The sequence below is a fragment of the Lissotriton vulgaris genome, unplaced genomic scaffold (assembly GCF_964263255.1).
Source record: "Lissotriton vulgaris unplaced genomic scaffold, aLisVul1.2 SCAFFOLD_1633, whole genome shotgun sequence".
Taxonomy (NCBI): Eukaryota; Metazoa; Chordata; class Amphibia; order Caudata; family Salamandridae; genus Lissotriton; species Lissotriton vulgaris.
The window spans coordinates 309542-329439 of record NW_028246327.1 but is presented as its reverse complement, the minus strand read 5'-3'; positions in this window follow the sequence as shown (position 1 = coordinate 329439).

The window sequence follows — 19898 nt, the reverse complement described above, 5'->3', positions numbered from 1 at the left end:
CCTGCACGAGGGTGGGAAATACTATCCAACCCATGGACAAAAGGTTGTGACCCATGAAGCTGGTGTGCTCCCTGTCTGGGGTAATGTTTTCCCCTTAAGCAAAGTTGTGACCTGCTGTCGACCCCCGGCAGTCAGCTGCAGGTGCCCAGACGGCACACCAAACCCCTTGGGTCTAATCACATTATTTTCCAAAACAAAGTACCCCATGGCGTGGGTCCAGGGAGAGGGAGTCAACAACCTCAGACAAAGGCTGCAGTGTCAGGCACTGTCGTCCTCCTGATCTGAAAGCCTAAGACAGTCTCAGCTCCCAGCTCAGGTTCCCCCAATGCCCCTTGGACACCACACGCTCTGGAGCACAAGCGAGCACAGGTCCCCTTGGTTGCAATAACAGGCCTCTCAGACTATGCAAGGTTCCACGCACTTTTTAAACTCCTCATGTACCGGCATCTCAGGTGGCTGCTGATCATTGTGCACACACTCCTCTTGCAGAGCCAGATGATGGTTCTTGTCAGGACTATCCTTGTCCGAACCTCGATCCCTTTCACCTGCCTCTGCCTCACCCAGTGCGGTCCTTATAATCTTGTGGAGACAGTGAGATCCTTTGTGTCACTGGGATCTCGTGGACAGGAGACCAGCTCACCGGTCCTTGGAGAATAATTTGAGACCCATGCCATGACAGTTGACACTAGCTGCAGGCCAGCAATGACCAGGCAAAATCTACCAAGTGACAGACCCCTTATTGGAGCACGAAAAGCTCCAGGCCTCCACAAGTCTGATGATAGTCCAGTTTAGTCCCTTCTGCCCTAATTGATCCTTGTGTCGATGTCCCAGTGTCAAACCAGCATAATATGGTTCCAAATACAAAACCATCTTTTACAGCCACAGTATTTAAACCCACCATGGTCTTTGAAGATACAATCAGTTCCAAAGGCCACCTTTGAAATGCACAGGCCCTCTCTAACTGTTGTACTGCCTGCCATCCTACCCCTAGAGGGTTGATCACAATCTTTAGTGGGGCCAAGACCCAGCCCCCTTGGAATGCATGTGCCAATTCCATCTTCACGTAAGTGTCCCAGAAAGGCCCTCCAGAGTCAGAGGTCTGCAGTTTCCTGTGAACCCCTAGTTTATGGACCTCTATCAGAAATGTGCAGATGTGGCTATCCCCTAGCACCCAGTTGTGAATTGGGAGACAGGCCGCCAGGCACACAGAGCTGCGCACATTGAAATGCCCACTTTCCCAAAGTGACATCTCCATCACCGTAATGTCGAACCCACTCCCACTATCAGAGAGGATTCACCATTACAAACTCCTCGATATCAAACATCACACTGTTGCTATTCAGCAAGGGGGGCTCCTCTGTTATGGCGGAGGAGCGTCGCCCCACTAGGTGGCAGCAGAGGTAAACACTTGAAAAAGAAAATTATAATAAACCAATCTTATTATCATTTTATTTTTTTTCTTACCTGCGGCTGCCAGCAAGCATGTCATAGGGTGGGGCAATGCACTCTGCAACAGCAGTGGGGAGAAAGGGTGATGGGCACTACTAAGTGCTCATGACTGTTTGGCCGGCTGTCTTAAACCGGCCAAACCGTCATGCCCACTTAGCATGTCTCCACCGGGCTGTGTTGTACAGCCGGGTGGAGAAAAGCCACAGGCTCCCAGTCCCTGTCTGAGCGCCAAACCATGGTGCTCAGACCAATCCCAGCATTTCTGTCATGCTGGAAATAGCATTTCCTGTAGGTACAAAAGGGGGTGGTGATGGATGGAGCATCTGAACCAATCAAACACTCACAGTCAACAGATCTGGGTTGAATCCATCACCGTTCTTTAGCCCACTCTGCCACCCCAGTTCAGACATGGCCATATGCAAATCAGTCTGACCCTGTGCCTCATGGGAACAGTCCAGCCCGAACTGCCAAGCCATGCCTTCCCTGAACCGGAAACAAGCTTCCGAGGACCGGTTTCTGGCATTTCAACCGTCTTCAGCCCGGCTTGCTTGAATCCAGTGGCAAAGTGAGCAAGGGACTCACGTCTGAGCATACCCTTCCAACTTATGGTGAACAAAGCGGTACAAAAGGGGGTGGTGATAAACGGAGCATCTGAACCAATCAAACACTCACACCCAGTCAACAGATCTGGGTTGAATCCATCACCGTTCTTTAGCCTACTCTGCCACCCCAGTTCAGACATGGCCATATGCAAATCAGTCTGACCCTGTGCCTCATGGGAACAGTCCAGCCGGAACTGCCAAGCCATGCCTTCCCTGGACCGGAAACAAGCTTCCGAGGACCGGTTTCTGGCATTTCAGCCGTCTTCAGCCTGGCTTGCTTGAATCCAGTGGCAAAGTGAGCAAGGGACTCACGTCTGATCATACCCTGCCAACTTATGGTGAACATAGCGGTACAAAAGGGGGTGGTGATGGACGGAGCATCTGAACCAATCAAACACTCACACCCAGTCAACAGATCTGGGTTGAATCAAATAGCATTCCCAGCATGAGAGAAGCATCAGGAATTGCCATCTGGGAGCCTGCGCTGTGTGATCAGCCCGGGACCGGACCAGAATCAGGATTGGGAGAGGAGCAATGTAGCAGGTAAGTTCTCCCTTTTTTATATTTTGTCTGTACACCCACCATACTGCTTCGTATCCTGTGCAGCCACCACTGCTATTCTGACCTTACGAAATAATGCTAGGCAGCCTTTCCCTACATCCCCTCATGCTAATACAATGCGAGAAGCAGGTCCCTTCGTACTAAACACACCTTTCCGTGTCATTCACGATTCTTGCAGGTAAAACATAAACATACCTGCCCAACCTCTTCCCAACACCACACCCTGTCACTAGGGAGAACTTTGATGTAGCTGGAGACATGCAGAACCTTGGCACACAAGCCTTGTAAACGCCAAGTCGATTGTTGGAAGCTGGACTCCCAATCACGCACCACTGTCACCAAATGCGAGACCCAGGACTCCTCACTCAACATTAGGCCAACTAAGGACACCATTTGAGATAGCACTGCTCACCCCCTTAGTAGCTTGACACAAGCAGCCAGGCCTATCTCCAAGGCACGAGAGTACAGTATGTGCAACCACACTCACAGCAACCCACTGGTGAAACCACAAATGGACTCCACACGAGTTTGATAAAACAAGTATAAACTTTATATAAAAAGATATACGATCAGACCACACAAATACAAAAGCCAAAATATAATAAAGGGTAATATTTGTTCCGGCTGGCTGGTAGGTTCAAATCCCAACCACCGCTTTCCAAATGCTATGCTGATCATAATGCTAGAATAACATTGTACAAACATCAGCAATGGGCAAACAATAGTGCACTGCATAACGATATAATCCTGTGCGTGGCAAAGGAGAAATAAAACAATGCGTAACGATACACTCCGGTACCTTGCAATGGGAGAAATAATGCAGTGCGTACCGCTACAATCATGTACTGCGCAAGGAAGGAATAAGGCAATGCCTCACACCCCAATCACGAATAATGCAATGTGCACCGCTACAATCATGTACTTTGCAATTAAGGAATAATGCAATGTGTAGCTACAATCATGTACTTTGCAATGAAGGAATAATGCAATGCGGGCCGCTACAATCCTGTACTTTGCAATGGAGAAATAATGCAATGTGCAGCGCTACAATTGTGTACTTCGTTATGCAGAAATAATGTCAGGCGTCATAAGACAGTCCGCAGTTTGTTAGCAGCAATATTGGCAATGTGTATTACGACAATCAGCCTCTTCGATAACAGTTGCCCCCCACACGTATCAACTATGACATAAAGTACAGCTTCTCACTCTGGCCCCAGTACTGCCACTCCTTTGGTCAGTACGGGCCCCAATCTGAGCCGAAGCAAAGGCTCACGTTGCCAGAAGGAATGAGAGGCCGAGAGAATGTCCCTCCGATCCCGTACCCTGCCCAGGTAGTGATCCATGTTACCTGGGCGCGCAACCCCACTCTCCTCTCCTCCTTCAGTGAACGGGACCTTCCATGCAGATTTTTCTCAATGGGCCTCAGCAGCTCGGCCTGGCAGCTCAGTTCTTCCGGGCCGCGCCTGTTAGGATGGTCTCAGGCGGCCGCAGGGCACACGTACCTCACGCCTCTCAGATTACGTTATTCCAGGTGCACGTTCACCAGAGCAGCCTCCGGGTTTTCCCTGGCACAAAGCCACACACACAACGCTGATGGGACTTCACGTCGACTCCGAGTGCACATTCACCAGGCACTCCTTCCTGTGGTCTCAATTGGCACCAAGACACGCACACCGCGCTGCAGAGACTCACTTTCTTCCAGTGCACCCAATGATCAGCCGATCACCTCCACAGTCCCAGGTTGCACCAAAGCACGCACACTGCTTCACTGAGACTTACTCCAACTCCGGTGCGCCGATATCCAGGCGCTCCTCACAAATGCTTTCACATACACCCCGACACGCTCACCGTGTCCAAGCATCACTTTTCCTCTGGTGCACTCGATGACCAGGCGCTCTTCATCAGTGCTTCCGGAGCACCTCGACACGCACCCTGCGTGTCCGAGACTCACTCCACTTCTGATGCACTTGTTGACCAGGTGCTCCTCACCAATGCCTCCTGGTCACCACGACACGCACCCTGGGCGTCCGAGACTCCCTTCACCTCCGATGCACACGCTGACAAGGCGCTCTTCACCAGTGCCTGCGTCGTACCACGACACGCACCCTGCAATTCTGAGTCTCACTTCACCTCCGATGCACACACTGACCAGGCGCTCTTCACCAATGCCTGCGGTGCACCAAGACACGCACCCAGCCCGTCCGAGACTCACTTCACCTTTGATGCACACGTTGACCAGGCACTCTTCACCAACTCCCCCTGTGCACCACGACATGCACCCAGCGCGTCTGAGTCTCACTTCACCTTCGATGCATACGTTGACCAGGCGCTCTTCACCAACACCTCATGTGCACCACGACACTCACCCAGCGCATCCGAGTCTCACTTCTCCGTGTGTCCAAGATCACAGGGCCCACTTTCGAAGGGTCTCAAGCTGCCACAAAACGCACCCACTGCGTTGATTGAAACTTCTCCGGAACCTTTTATGTTTCTGTTTCAAAATAAGGAGCCAGCTCACCTCGGGTCCTTGAGGTAACCAGACACAGCACAAAGCAGGGGGACCCAGCACACAAAGCACAGTCCCAGCAGCCTCTTCTTTGGTTAAAACAGCAAACTGCAGACCAGCCCCAGATCACAAAGCAAGGGTCAGTCCATCACAGCAGTCTCTTCAGTTGTTCCTTCCTTAGCAGAGGTTCCTCTTGACCACGAAATCTGTCCAAGCCTTTTCAGACTCAATCCATCTTTATTCCAATGTTCAGGGGTCTCAGCTCTCATAGTTATACGGCTAAATGTTTTTGAAGTTTGTTGTGCTCAAGGGTCCCTGATCTCTGACTAAATATGTTCTGGGTGTCTCCCTCCTAGTGTCACCATTCTCCCTTTGATACATACTGCGATCTGGATCCTTATCCGAAAAAGGGGGGTATCCAAGTGGACACCCGTCTTCAACATTTTCAACACCAGTTAATCAATATAGTCTGTGTGCGTGCAGCCCGGAACTGTGGTCTGCCCAACAGCCAGGTTTTAGAAACTTCATCAAAAGCTGGAGCGAAGTAACACTCCTGATCGGGCGCACAGCTTAACATCTGAATCATAACAGATTTTCCACACTTTTATCCATTTTCCATTCATTTTATTCCTTGTATTCCACAATTTTCACACTGGTTCCTCAATTTTTATCATGTCACATAAGAGATGCTGCGTGTTTTATATCTAATACTGCAGATATGCCAAACCTGGCCTTTTTCTACAGTAAGAATGTACACAAATAATCCTCGGTAGTAAGCGTAATTTCCTATGCATTTTGGGCTCATTATCGCCCTTCATCAGGGGTACACTACAAAATAAAAACATTGACATAAGAAAATATGTATAGAACATGATGTTGATAAAAAGTTAAGAGTGCATCTGACAATACATACTTCATTTTAAAATAGCCCCCTACATTGACGTTTTCCCTCTAATCGCATGTCTACACGCTAAATATAAAGTACTAAGACCAACCTCTCCCTGATCTTCCCATCATAAAACTCGACCAGTCGAAAGTAAACTACATTTTAGTTTTACACTCCCCATGAAAAACAGCATTCTTTCACCTTAATCACTCAGCAGGAGATGGGTCAATTGTTTTATAGCAGCAACCCAGGCCCCTTCACCTTCCCAGGGCTTCTCCTCCCCCTACTCCACAGATGCAGGTCAGCCTGGTACCATCTCAACCCCTCCCTGGATCAAGACCTCCCCCAGCTCCTCTCACCTCTCAGATCCAGACAGTCAATCCACATTCAGCAGAGACACACGGAAATGCTTAAAGCGCACAACTCAGCCACTTTCTAAAAGAGCGGTTTCTGAACACACAGTGACAAAACCACTTTTATAGAAAGATGTGTTATAATACTGTGAGTTCATACATACTAAACTTCACTTCTCTATTTTAAATCTATGGGAAACTAGTCTAACAAACACAATACCCAGCCTCCCCCATTCTGTCCTATTGGCAGGATGGCCTTTCACCAATGAAAAACAAAATGGAGTGTTTTTCACTGTCAGGACATAGCACACACCTCATTATATGTCCTGCCTTTTACTTATACTGCACCCTGCCCAGCGATTACCCAGGACCTACCCCAGGGGTGCCCACTGTGTATGCAAAAGGGAAAGTAAGGCCTGACAAGTGGCTGCACTTGTCAGGACAACAGGCTAACTTAGCAAACTGTGCACTGGCCCTACACTGCAGGCCTTAGTTCCCTTCTCCACGCACCTTTGCATTACTAGCCCTGGCACACACAGTGCACATCACTAGGGACTTTATTAGTAAGCCAAACATACCAATCATGGCAAACCAATTACCATTACACTTTACACAGGGAACACTTGTGTACTTTGACACCGATCAGCAGTGACAAAGTACCCAAAGCATCTAAATTGGCATCTCTATGTCAGGAAAACGGTCTAGGAGGAAATGAAACATTTAGGGAACTTTAGCCAAAAAGGCCAAGTCCTACATCGATTAACCGTAAACTGTGCACACAGGCCCCACCATACCAACCCTGTGGCACAATCAATGAGCTACCTCCGTGGATGGCACAACTAGTACAGCAGACCTGCGGAGACCCATTCAAGATACATGCCCCTGGTATAGGTCTTACGCCTATGACAAGGGACCTAAAGCGAACATGAGTCAGTCAATCATATATACACCGCTCCGCAGTATGTACATGATGAGCACAGCGCTTTGACCCTGCACGGCAGTGCCAAACATGCCCAAGTCCTGAAGCTAGCATCCAGAGCAACGGTAAACTTGGAAGGAAAAAAGCTAATATTTTAGGGAAAGTGCCTGTATTCTCATCAAGGTGTCTGAGATATGTGGTCTCTTCTTCTTGTCATAATCAGTGGCCTACAATTACCTAGGCACACTTGGCAGGCACACAGACACAATACTTTGATGTGGCAGGTCATGCGTGTATTCATAGGAAGGAAAGGATGGTGGTGCTCCCCAAGCATGTTTGCGCTGCTTTATGAGAAGCTTCATGTCTTTGGAAGACACTCTATGCGAGACGCCTAAGTTCTATTCAAGAAACTACATTTCCCATGAAGCACAGAGCTTGCAAGATATTTTCAAATTGGGGTAGTCATTTTGAAGTTATTGAATATATGGTCTTTGTCGTCTACAGCATCCCTACTAGGCAATCAAGATACATTGTTGCTGCAGTCAAGACCTTCTTCCCAGAACTTGTGCAATACTGTGGCAATGAGTTATTAATGTTTTTGGAAAGAACTGAAGTCAGATCTGAATAGAAGGAAGTAGTTTTAGGAATCCAGACATACTATGGAAATACACTCTATCTTTTTACAGTACTGTTTCAAAGCTATCCTTAAAGGACTATAAACTCATATTTTCTGTTGCATATCTTTTGTTCATCTGCATGAGGTAAGGAAAAATCTCCATCTTTTTAAAAGACTTTGATACTTTCTCATGATGCACATATTGTAATAAGGTATCAAGATGAGATAGGGAAGTGATTGTGTGCGGTCTATATTAACTTTATTATTCTGATGAATGTTTGTTAAATTAGTTCTTTTTTTATGGTCACCCTCATGTGTTTGGACTGATGCTTCTGGTTTTTAGACTCTGAGAGTGCACTGAGGCCCGCTAATCAGACCAAGGTGCCTGTGCCCTTACTCTTAAACTAATATGTCTAATTGACTTCTACCCAATTTACTGACCTAGCTTACCTGTAAGTCCCAAGTACATGGTACAAGGGGCATGTAAGCAAGAGGAACCCCTCAGGGATTGCAGCATTGGTTGTGCCACCCTGGGTGGGACATGATTAAAAGGAGACCCCCAGCTCATCATTTGCAGACTGGAAGAGCAGTTTAACTGCTGGTCGGACTTTGCCATTCAAAGCAATGGCAAAGTCAGACTTTCCCCAGTGTATATGTAAGTCACACCTATGGCAGGCCTAGCAAGTCCTAAGGCAAAGGCATGGTGCAACATATCTCATGGGCAGAACAAGTATTGTACATGTTCTTGTACTAAATTCGGCAAACTGTTGAAAAGCTTGGTTGCTCAATTGGCGAGTGCAGAGTTACACGCTGACCGCTCAGCTGTGCTAACTCTGAAACGGTGCAACCAAAGTGGGTCATCCAATGTATCAAACAACTTATTATATTAAGCCCAACTTGATTCTCTGGTCAAAATTATTGTAACAATTTGCAGTGTGCAACTTTAGCAAATTTGCCACTTTGTTGCCTTCAGTCCCTTGTGCCCATACTGGTTGCACATGGGGTCATGTAGCCGAGACAGATTTCTTCCGTCCTGCGGAGAAGTGCTAATGACTCACAGGAAAGGTACAATAGGGGCCTGCCAGGAAGGAGCTGTCACCTCCCTCCTGCAGGAAGTCACACAGGTGTTGGCCCAAAAGGCGAACTTCAAAGGAGAACCGCCATTTAAGGGCAAATGGGTAACACTTGGGAAAGGGGCTACTCCATTGATCAGGCAGACAGGTGGTACTTGGGATAGGAGAGGGGAAACCAGTTGCTGAACCAGGTTTCCAGGGGCGTGTGGCATCCTTGGAAGCCACACCTGTGGGTTGGGCTAGGGAGCTCCACATGCTGGGAGAGGGGTCTTGCCATACTGGAAGTGTGCAGAATGGTGCATCCTGGGATGCCCAGATGACACACTTCACAGGAAAAGGTCCTCGGGTGGAAGGAACCTGGTAGCCCTATGGCTACCAAATTGCATCTTGCCCTGAGGTCATTTTCTGAGCATACGTAGTGTACCCCTGGCACCCTGAACTCAGATCACCACTGAACTGGAAGAAAGACCAAAGAAGGACTGCCCTGCTGTAACGTGGAACCAGAAAAGAGAGGCTGCACTGGCATGGACTGCACCTGCAGAACCTTATGGCTAGCAAAGGAGAGGGACTGTGCCTGCTGTGTTCAGCTTGAAGAGAAGTGATCTCCAGAGCCCAGCCAAAGCCTAGAGACTCCAATGGTCAGTGAGATGTCCTCTTGTTCACTGCACAGGGGCACAACAGCTGAAAAGCCTGTTGGGGCAAGTTGGTAGCCCAAAGTCTTCAAACCACCACCAACCACTGCTGTGTAACACCAGGGACTAAGACCTGACGCACAAAGTTGCACCTGAGTTCACTGAGCCCAGGGGTGTTGTCAAGGTGCAGCTCGGACCCCCAGAGAATGAGTTATCAACCCAGGAAGGATTGCCCTGTGACATCAATACTGGGCGACCAGTAGTCCAGCAGTGACTAGACTTCTGCCAGCACCGAGAGTACAAGGGACATTGAGCCTGTGACCACAAATGCTTCACCCCCTTTGTGGACAGGGTAGTCGTTGCAGCAAGACCTCCTTTGACTGCATCACCTTCACATCATCCTTTGAGCATTTTCAGCATCCCTTATCCCTTGCATCAGGACCACTTCCATAGGAAAGCCTTGCAACTGATATAAGTGCCTGGAACTGATGGAGAACTGCTTCACTTACTGAGGTAACTGTCTCTGATGACCTTCTGGTACCCCTCACTGGCTCCCTACTGGAGTTGGTTGCCTAAAGTGACTCTAAATGAATGCAGTATAATTAACCAAACATTTTGGTGAGAACGTTTCTATGTGTCAAATTAGTTGAATTTGCCAATCCCTGTTTGCAGTTGAGTGAAATAATCAGATTTACTATACCTTGACAATTCTAAATCTCAGGAAATCTCTGGTAGATTTTTTTGTTGTGGTGTCTAAAAATATATAAAAATATAGCCTACTTTTATAAATTGGTGTCAAATTTTTTTGCTGTCTTGTCAATTACTTCTTCTATTTTCTGGTGCTGTTTAAATGCTTTACACTTGTTTCTTTGCACACGCCTAACTGCTCAGAGCCATAGCTACCCAGAGTTCATCTGAGGTTTTGACAAATTAAACCTAAGGGTCCTAAAGGGGCTGGTAAGTGTATTACATTTTAGGTTGCACAACCACACCAAATAATGCCCTGCATTTCCTCAAAATATTTGAACCAGAAAGCATGTTCTCCCAAAACAGAAGGTAGTTAGTTACCTTATCAGTGGAAGGAGTGCGATAATTTAATGAATTATTTTCCGCTGTAACAACCAAAAAGGATAATTTCCTTATAATGACTTTCCTCTATAGAGGTTTCTCAGCAAATTGCTCTATTCAGGTTTGTTAGTAACAGCATGTCCGCAAGCCAGTGTAAAACAGCATGCGTGTTGTGGTAGTGGAAATATATAGAACATGCAACTTGAATATGTCAACCTTTTATTTAAATATCTAATTTGTGCTTATGTCAACTGCTTGCATACAGATGTATCTGTTCTTATGTAAAGAGTTCTGATATCAATCATTTCATGTTCGCGCTAGAGAAGACTGCAACTAAATAAATAAATAAACAAACATACAGTTTGTCATTGTATGCTTCCGGTGTTGACAGTTACAAATAGATAAATACACTGTCTGCTGTGATATGCTGCAGTTGCTGACATTTTGTGAGGCGATAGGCTTGGTTGCAGTATCTTGTGTTGAGCAGAAAGTTGTGTTTGTTTTCTGTTGTCATGCAGTATTGAGTGTGAGACTGTTTTAGACTCTTCCCCACAGCAACAAGGGTCAAAGCCATAATTGCTCTGGACTATTTTTATTGATCAGAACTAGCTCTCGTTATAGAAAAAGATGGAGAGCCCTGGTCAATGACAATGAATAAAAAGGAACAAGACTATGCTGGACAGATTGTTTTATATCAAATGAATTTGTTGCAATACAAAAGACAATCCTTAGATGATGCCTGGCCAACTGATGTGACTCCTTCCTTTCACATCTAACTTCAGGTGGAAGTTCAGACGGTGGTTAATGTACGCAGGTTTTTGGTTGTGTAGACCCTTGTCTGCAAGGTCTGCAGCTTTAATTGGCATCTATTCTGTAAGGTGAGCCAGTGGAGTTTCCTTTGGAGGGTGTGTTGTGGGTTAATCGGGGAAGGCTGAGGATTAGCCAGGCTGTGGCGTCCTGTATGATCTAAAGTCTCTGTGGAAGGTGTGCACTGATTCCTACATAGATGGCATTGCCGTAGTCCAGTCGGCTGACGATGAGGGCTTTTGCATAGTGGGTCTTTTGTGTAGGGGTATCCACTTGAAATTCTTACGTAGCATGCAGAGAGTGATGAAGCAGGTGGAGGCGACATTGTTGATCTGTGATTTCATGGTGAGCTAGTTGTCATGATGATTCAGAGATTTCTGGTGTGGTTGGAGGGAGTGGGTGCACGTCCTATGTCTGATGGCCACCAGGAGACATTCCATGTGTTACTGCTGTTGCCAAAGTTCATTACTTCCGGCTTGTCAGTGTTCAGCTTCTGGCAGTTGTTCTTCATCCAATCGGCAAAGTTTGTCATGCATCTGTGGAAGTTGGTTCTGGTGGTGGTAGGCTTGTCGGTGAGTGAGAGGATGAATTGAGTGTCATCTGAGTAGGAAATCATGTTTTGACCGTGGGACCTGACAGTGTTAGCCAGCGGGGTCACATATGCGTTGAAGAGTCTGGGGCTCAGGGATGAGCCCTGGGGGACACCACAGATGACCTCCTTGGGTTCAGAGATGAAAGGTGTGAGGTGGATCCTCTGTCTTCTTCCGGTGAGGAAGGAGTTGGTCCATCTGAGCATGTCACATTGGATGCTGATGTGGTGGAGTCTTTCGATCAGTGTGTGGTGGGATATGGTGTTGAAGGTTGCTGAGAGGTCGAGGAGGATCAAAGCTGCTGTTTCTCCTCAGTCGAGGAGGATTTGGATGTCATTGGTGGCTGTCGATCACAGCAGTTTCGGTGCTGTGATTGCTGCAGAAGCCGGATTGGGAGGTGTTGTGTAGCTGATTTTTCTCCAGGTGTTTCATGAGGTGATTGTTCATGATATTTTACAGTACCCTCACTAGGAATAGGAGCAGGGAGATTGTGCCGGTAGTTTTTGAATTCTCTGGGACTGGCAGCGGGCTTTTTGAATAGTGGTTTGACTTGGGTGGAGAGGATGTTCCAGGTGGTCCGTGTGTGGTTTGTGTCGGTTATGGTGGTGGTATATCTGTCGAGGAAGTCCATAGGTGTGGGTTGGGGTTTGAAGTTTCTTTATATGACTGCGATCTTGTCTGGGGCGATGTTGTTCTACAACTCATGTGAGAGTATGATGTTGTTTTCGCTGGCAGCTGGGTTTGAGAATTCCTTAACAATGTTGAAAAGTTCCTTGGTGTTGTTGGTGCTGGTTTCGCGTGTGTGCAGCAAGTGCTGTCTTCTTTGTTGCTCTCAGCAGGAAGTACTGGAGGTTGAGGGAGGTCTTGAAGGCTGCCCTGTCAGAGGTGTCCTTGCTAGTACGCCTTCTCCTCTCCAACTATTTGAGCCTCGTTTCACTGTTCTGAGTTCTTGTGTGTACCAGCTGGCCATTTTGGTGCATTTTCTCTGGATGTTTCTCTTGATGGGGACAAGGCTGTCTGCGCAATTAGCGAGCCAGGCATTGATGCTTTTCACTCCTTGTTCGAGGTTGGTGCAGGGTTGGAGTTGTTGAGGGCGTTCGCCCAGCTGCTCTCTGAGATCTTGTTCCACCTCCGATGGGGGTGTTGGTCAACATAGGGGTGATGGTGCGGGAGCTGGAGATACTGAAGTAGACGATGGAGTGATTGTCCATGTAAGTTCTGTGGCATGGCTGTATTTGATGTGGTTCGTCAAGTGGAAAATTGGGTTCAGCATGTGTCCTGCGGTGTGTGTAGGGTCGTGGTTTAACTGGGTCAATCCGAGGCTGCTTATACTGTCGAGGAGGTGTGCTGTCTTTTTGTCATTGGGGTCATCAATGTGAAAATTTTGATTGCAAAGGAAAATGTATTCCTTGGAGTCTAAGGGTAGGGGCGCAATGAAGTCTGCAATGGTGTTGCAGAAGCTGGAGCGTGGGCCTGGGGGTCAGTATGCGAGGGTACCTCTGATGGCTCTGATCGTTGTCTTGCATCTATGTGGAGCTTGAAGTTGAAATGTTTCATGGGTTTGGGGGTGGTACACTGCATGGTCTCTTTACGGATGATGGCTCTTCCTCCTCCCGGCTTATTGGTACGGTCCCGGTGAGTGATTTTATATCAGTCGGGGATAGCTGTGGCAGTGTGTGGGGTTTGAACCCAGTCTCAGTGAGGAAGACGATGTTGGGTATGTGGGTGGCAATGAGGTCCCATAATTCAGTGAAATGCTTGCATAGTGAGCATGTGTTGAGAAGGACACATGCAAGTTGTTTTTTTCGTTCAGGTGGTGTCTGAACTGTGTTCGGGGTAGGGATGGTCGGTGGGCTGGTGTGTTGTAGTGTAGTTCCTATATTCCCAAGAGATTCTGCGCATTGGAATAATATATCCTATAGATTAGACGTAGGACTGAGGTCAACTAGGTCTCCATCAAATATACTAAACTTAATTGTGTGTGTGCCAGCTAACTCAGAGGTCACTAGAAACTTTCTCGAATACACAAGAAGGGATTAGTTTCTGACAACCGCATAAACATGACAACTTTGTTTCCCAAGAATAAGAATATATCTCTCAGAGTCGCGGAAACAATAGATAAGTATTTCACTCAGACAATCGTGCATGCTTCGTTTCTACAGAGTTGCAGAGAAATAGTGAGACGGGCATTTTCAATAAAAAGGGTTTATTGAACAGTCTTCTTTCTCATGCAAGAGAGGTGAACTGCTACAATCGTTATGCAGACATCAAAGTATAATGCGTACAGCGTAAACAGTAATATGAAATAATACTGTAAGAGCATTGTATGGTTTCTAAGCCATATAAAATTACATACATAAATAACATTGACTAAAATACTCAAATGGTGCTTCTAAAATACGCCTACCCCAATGTACCTAACCTAAGTCTAGTACGAGGGAAGAAGTAAGTATTGTGTAGCATAGGTTTTAGTTTTTGCCAAGAATCTAGCAAAGGTTTCTCTAGGTTCTAATCAGCTCCATAACTTGATAGAATGAAGGAGGTCTGGTATCTCTGTCTCAGGACTCGATTTCCCAGCACCCCGCAAGGGGAGCCGGAAACACTGGAGCTGGATTCTCGCAGGAGAAGGGCAGCTTCCTGATCAGTGCGTCAGCTGGAGAGTCGGCTTCCTTCTGCACTTTCTGTAGCGAGCTGCGTCGGGCAAGTAGGTCTTCGAACTGCTCCGAACCACTGTATCTTGCTAGAGCAAGTGCAGGTATATTTATTCCTTGAAGGTGTTTAGGAATGCCATAGTTTGACGTAAAGTTGAGCATATGAACATCAGGAAAGAGACCCTAGGGGATAGTTGTTCTTTGTAAAGTAACTGAGTTATTGGACAAATCAATAGTCAAGCAAAGGGAAGTCCCTGACTGCTATAGCAGGTTTTCCAAGAAGTCGTTGTGACGTTTGCTACAGGTGGAATAGCCAAGCCTGTATTTGGGTAGCATGGGCTATGCCTAAATAAGGGCTTGATTTCAATGCCTATATAAGGGCAATGTGAATTGTACCTATATAAGGGCATGAATCAGGAAAATTCACTCGGAGATTAAAACGCCACACAACAGTGTGTGCAGCAGCAAGTGAAGTGGCAGTTGGTGCAGGTGAAAGGTCCTACTATGGAGCTTGGGTCGGCCTGGTGGCAGTGTTTTTTGTGGCATTGAGGGTGTAGAACTCAGCGATAGTGTATTTTTTTTGGGGGGGGGCCAGGGGTCGTAGCACTAGGCCCGGATGGTCACAGACGGGCTTGCCTTTTGTGCACCTTTGGCGCATCAGCGCACCAGCAATGTGCAAATTGTGTGATGCTGCTGCATGGTTACGCTGAACCCTGCATTAAGTAGGTCCTGGGCTGGGTGGGACTTCCGTTGGCGGGAAGAACGGTAAGTTGGAAAACCTGGTTGGTTAAACCCCAGCAGGAAAATCCGGGCAGCTGCGGTGTCACTGGATCAGTCTGGAACAAGCAGGAACTGGAGCCACAGGCAAACTAGGTGTCCAGGTGCTTACTGATTTTACCTGAGGATCTCATTCACCTCACTCAACAATTCTAACCTATGACCTCATGCACCTCACCAAGCTCTTTCCACATAGCTTGTACAAGAAGGCGCGCCTAAGGCAAGCCCGTCTGCGCCCGTCAGCGCCAGCTCAGTGCCCAGTGCCAGGACCCCTGGTCATGTAAACCTAAATATACACGCAAGTAGGGTTTACAGCCGCGATCAACTTATGAGCCTTAAGGGAGTGAATCAAGTTGACTGCCGACGCATTATCCCAGGTAACGATAAGCCTCTCAATCTAAAGGTCTGTGGAGTCTGCTGTCTTAGTTTACCGGACATCTTGTGGACACCAATTAAGGCCCTAACCGTTCCCCATAACGTCAAACAGTATGCAGAAGATGATATTATTAACTGTATCCTATTTAATGCCAGATCTCTGGTTAAACACAGCATTGACTGTGCTGACCTGATTTTAGAGAGAAGGGCAAAAATTGTATTTATCACAGAGACCTGGACGGACGCGGCTTCAGGTCCGGACTTGGTCAAAGCTACACCTACAGGTTACTGTTGTCGTGTTCAAGACAGAACAGGTCAAAGAGGTGGCGGGATTGCCATTATTTATCATTCCTCGCTCCAAGGCACATTTCAGACAGTGACCTCACAGTCGTCTGAAGCACTGGGGTTTAAGTTTTCCATCTCCAACCACTGCACCTTCCAAGGCTGCCTCCTATATAGGCCACCAGGCTCCAAAAACAAATTCTTAAATGAGGTAGGCACCTATCTGGAAGCAGCTCTCTGCGTGAAGTCTTTCACCATGCTAGGCGATTTTAATTTTCATCTAGAGGAAGACTCAGACCCTGATACTGCATCCCTAGCCGATGCAATGCTCGCGGCTGGATTGATTCAGGTGGTAAGTGGAGCCACACACGTCAAGGGACATACCCTGGACGGCATTTTCACAAATAATCCAGATCTCCATTTCAGCCATGTAGAGCCTTTAGCCTGGTCGGATCACTCAGTAGTCCTTTTTAAAATCCAACCGCTTGAGCCCAACAGAGCCAAAAAAAACAGAAAGCCGGCCAAACTCTGTAGGCTCTGGAAGGATTTGGATGGCAAAGCATTGGAGGACTACTTGTTAGCCTCCACTTTCTTGCCACCTACAGATATAAATGAAGCAGCTGAAAGCTATACAAATTGGTTAGATCAAGCCTGTACCTCCCTAGTCCAGTCCAAACTCTGCCGCCCAACGCGTATAATACCTTCTGCCCCTTGGTTCACCGAGGAACTACGCGATTATAAGGTGTCATGTAAAAAACTAGAGCGCCAATGGCGCACAAAATATTCAAAGGCAGACAAAATGTTACTTAATGCCAGACTTAAGACATACAAAGGAATGATTAAAAAGGCAAAAAGCGTTTACTTTTGCGCAAAAATTGAGATCGCGAAGAATTCCTCTCAAGAACTTTTTAAAACTGTGACTAATCTAAGTACTTTGAAATCAGTCACTATTCCCCCTAGTCTGGAGCTATGCGAGACTCTTGCAAAATTTTTCTTGGGAAAGGTAGAGCAAATATTTACCGCCCTGGAACATCAAGTGAGGCTCACTCTCAGTGAGAGAACCCATAAGCTCATGCAAAAGAACTCACAGTCCCCGGAATTCGTGGAGTTCAGCCCAGTAAAAGTAGAAGAAACTATAAAGTTATTACTAAAAACTAAATCAGGCTCACCCCACGATCCTTGTCCAGCTGCTGTGGCCCAACTTGCAGCCACTCCCATCTCAGTCATGCTGACTGAAGTTTTTAACATGATGTTTAAAGGAGGAGAATATCCACTGTGTTGGAAGCAGGTCTCCATCGCACCTTTGCTTAAAAAAGCTACTTTAGACATCTCAGATCCCAATAGTTACCGGCCCATAGCTAGACTCCCATTGCCGGCCAAGCTTATTGAGAGGGCCATGAATGCTCAGCTCTGTGACTTCCTCAGATCCTCTCGGGGGCTTGACATGGCGCAACATGGATTTAGGGAGGGCCACAGCACTGAGACTGCCCTCATTAAGTCCACGGAAGAAATTAGGAAGGTAATGGATGTGGGCGGACGGGCGGTCCTGGTGCTTCTCGACCTGTCCGCGGCCTTCGATACGGTCCACCATAGTATTTTGGTGGACCGCCTTGAGGGCTGCGGAGTACGGGGAGTTGCGCTGAGCTTGCTGAAATCTTTCCTCTCGGACAGAGTTCAGGTGGTTGCCCTGGGAGATTTTGAATCCACTCCTTTCACACTCCCAGGAGGGGTTCCTCAGGGCTCCTCCCTGAGCCCCACCCTCTTTAATATATACATCTCCTCCCTCGCCCCGGTGATTCGGTCATTTGGCTTTGAACTTACATCTTATGCAGATGATACACAAATTGTGGTATCTCTGCTCCCGGGTCGAGAGGAGGGAACAGCAGCAAGATTTCAGGACTGTATGACCGCAGTAAGCTCATGGATGGCTAGGAATTGCCTTAAATTGAACTCCTCGAAGACAGAGGTTCTTCTCTTTGGCAATGAGACCAACTTATGGACCCCCAACTGGTGGCCTCAAGAAATGGGAGATCCTCCCATACCTGCCACGACAGTAAAAAATCTAGGGATACTCATTGACAATCAACTTACTTTTAAGGCACAAGTCAATGCCCTCTCATCCTCGGTCCACTGGATAATAAAAACAATAAGGAAAATTCTCCCCTTCCTCTCCAGTAGCAGCAGGAAAACTGTCGTGACAGCATTAGTGCTGTCACGCCTCGATTACTGCAATAGTCTGTATCTACAAGCACAGCAAGGGATCTTGAACAAGCTACAGACGCTGCAAAATGCTGCTGTCCGCTTAATTACAGGTCTACCCAAGTTTGCCTCCGTCTCCGGGGAACTGAGCAAATTGCACTGGCTCCCAGTACGGAAACGTATGATGTTCAAAGCACTGTGCATAGTGTTCAAGGCAGTGAATGGACTAGGTCCGTCTTTCCTTCAACAACACTTCCAGCTGTACAAGCCAGGTCGACATTTAAGATCATCCAATAAATGGCTTGTCAAGACTGATCGTATTAGGAAAGCTCGATGGGGAGGTCGCAGTTTTATCTCCGGAGCAGCTGGCATCTGGAATAAAATGCCCCTCCCCCTAAAACAAAGCACTGACCTAAGGACATTTAGGAAGAACATTAAAACATGGCTTTTCAATCTATAGGGACTAACATCGCATGGAGAAAGCACATCATTTCAGCGCCAGGACACCTGCCCGGTAACAGTGCGCTTAATAAATGGTAAAAATAAATAAATAAATAAATAAATAAACTATGTGTCACATTCTCATGCACCACACCCAACAGTTTCCACATAGGTTAACCAACAACCAACCGCATGTCATAACTTCATGCTATGTTATATATGGGATAACGTAGCCCCTGCCATACAGGATAAGGATATTACAAGTCATTTTGGAGTTCTATAACCATATAGAGGAAGGAGGCTGAATGCCGAGCTCCTTCATAAGGTTATGGAACTCCAAGATTACTTGAAAAATTCTCATCATGTATACCAGGGGGTACTTTATCTCATAAAATACAAGGGCACACCATCACCTGTCCCAAAAAAGACTTTAAACCTTGGTGCATAGTTATTTTATAAGAATGAGTGATCTTGTTTGTAACAATGAAGAATTGAAATAAAAAGTCTAGTGAAAAATTGAACACATCAAAACCTGTCAGATATTTGTTGTAGCAAAACACACAAGATGATGGACGGAATGTTGCACAATGGCAAAACATTCACCCCAGTCACAGATCTGGGTTTAATCCATCGTCATTTTGCTCACCACGCCACCCCAGTTCCGACATGGCCATATGCAAATCAGTCTTGACCCTGTGCCTCATGGGAACAGTCCAGCCCGAACTGCCAAGCCATGCCTTACCTGGACCGGAATCAAGCATCCTAGGACCAGTTTCTAGCTATCAGCCGTCATCAGCCAGGATAGCTTGACTCCAGTGGCGCAGTGAGCACGGGACCCACGTCTGGGCATACCCTTACCACATAGGGCAAACAGCAAAACACACAAGATGATGGATGGAATGTTGCACAATGGCAAAACATTCACCCCAGTCACACATCTGGGTTTAATCCATTGTTATTTTGCTCACCACGCCACCCCAGTCCAGACATGGCCATATGCAATCAGTCTTGACCCTGTGCCTCATGTTGCAGACAGATATTAGAAACAGTTCAATACAAGTCAGTTTAAAAAAAAATAAAAGGTGCTCAAAATGTATAAAACAGGCTTTTC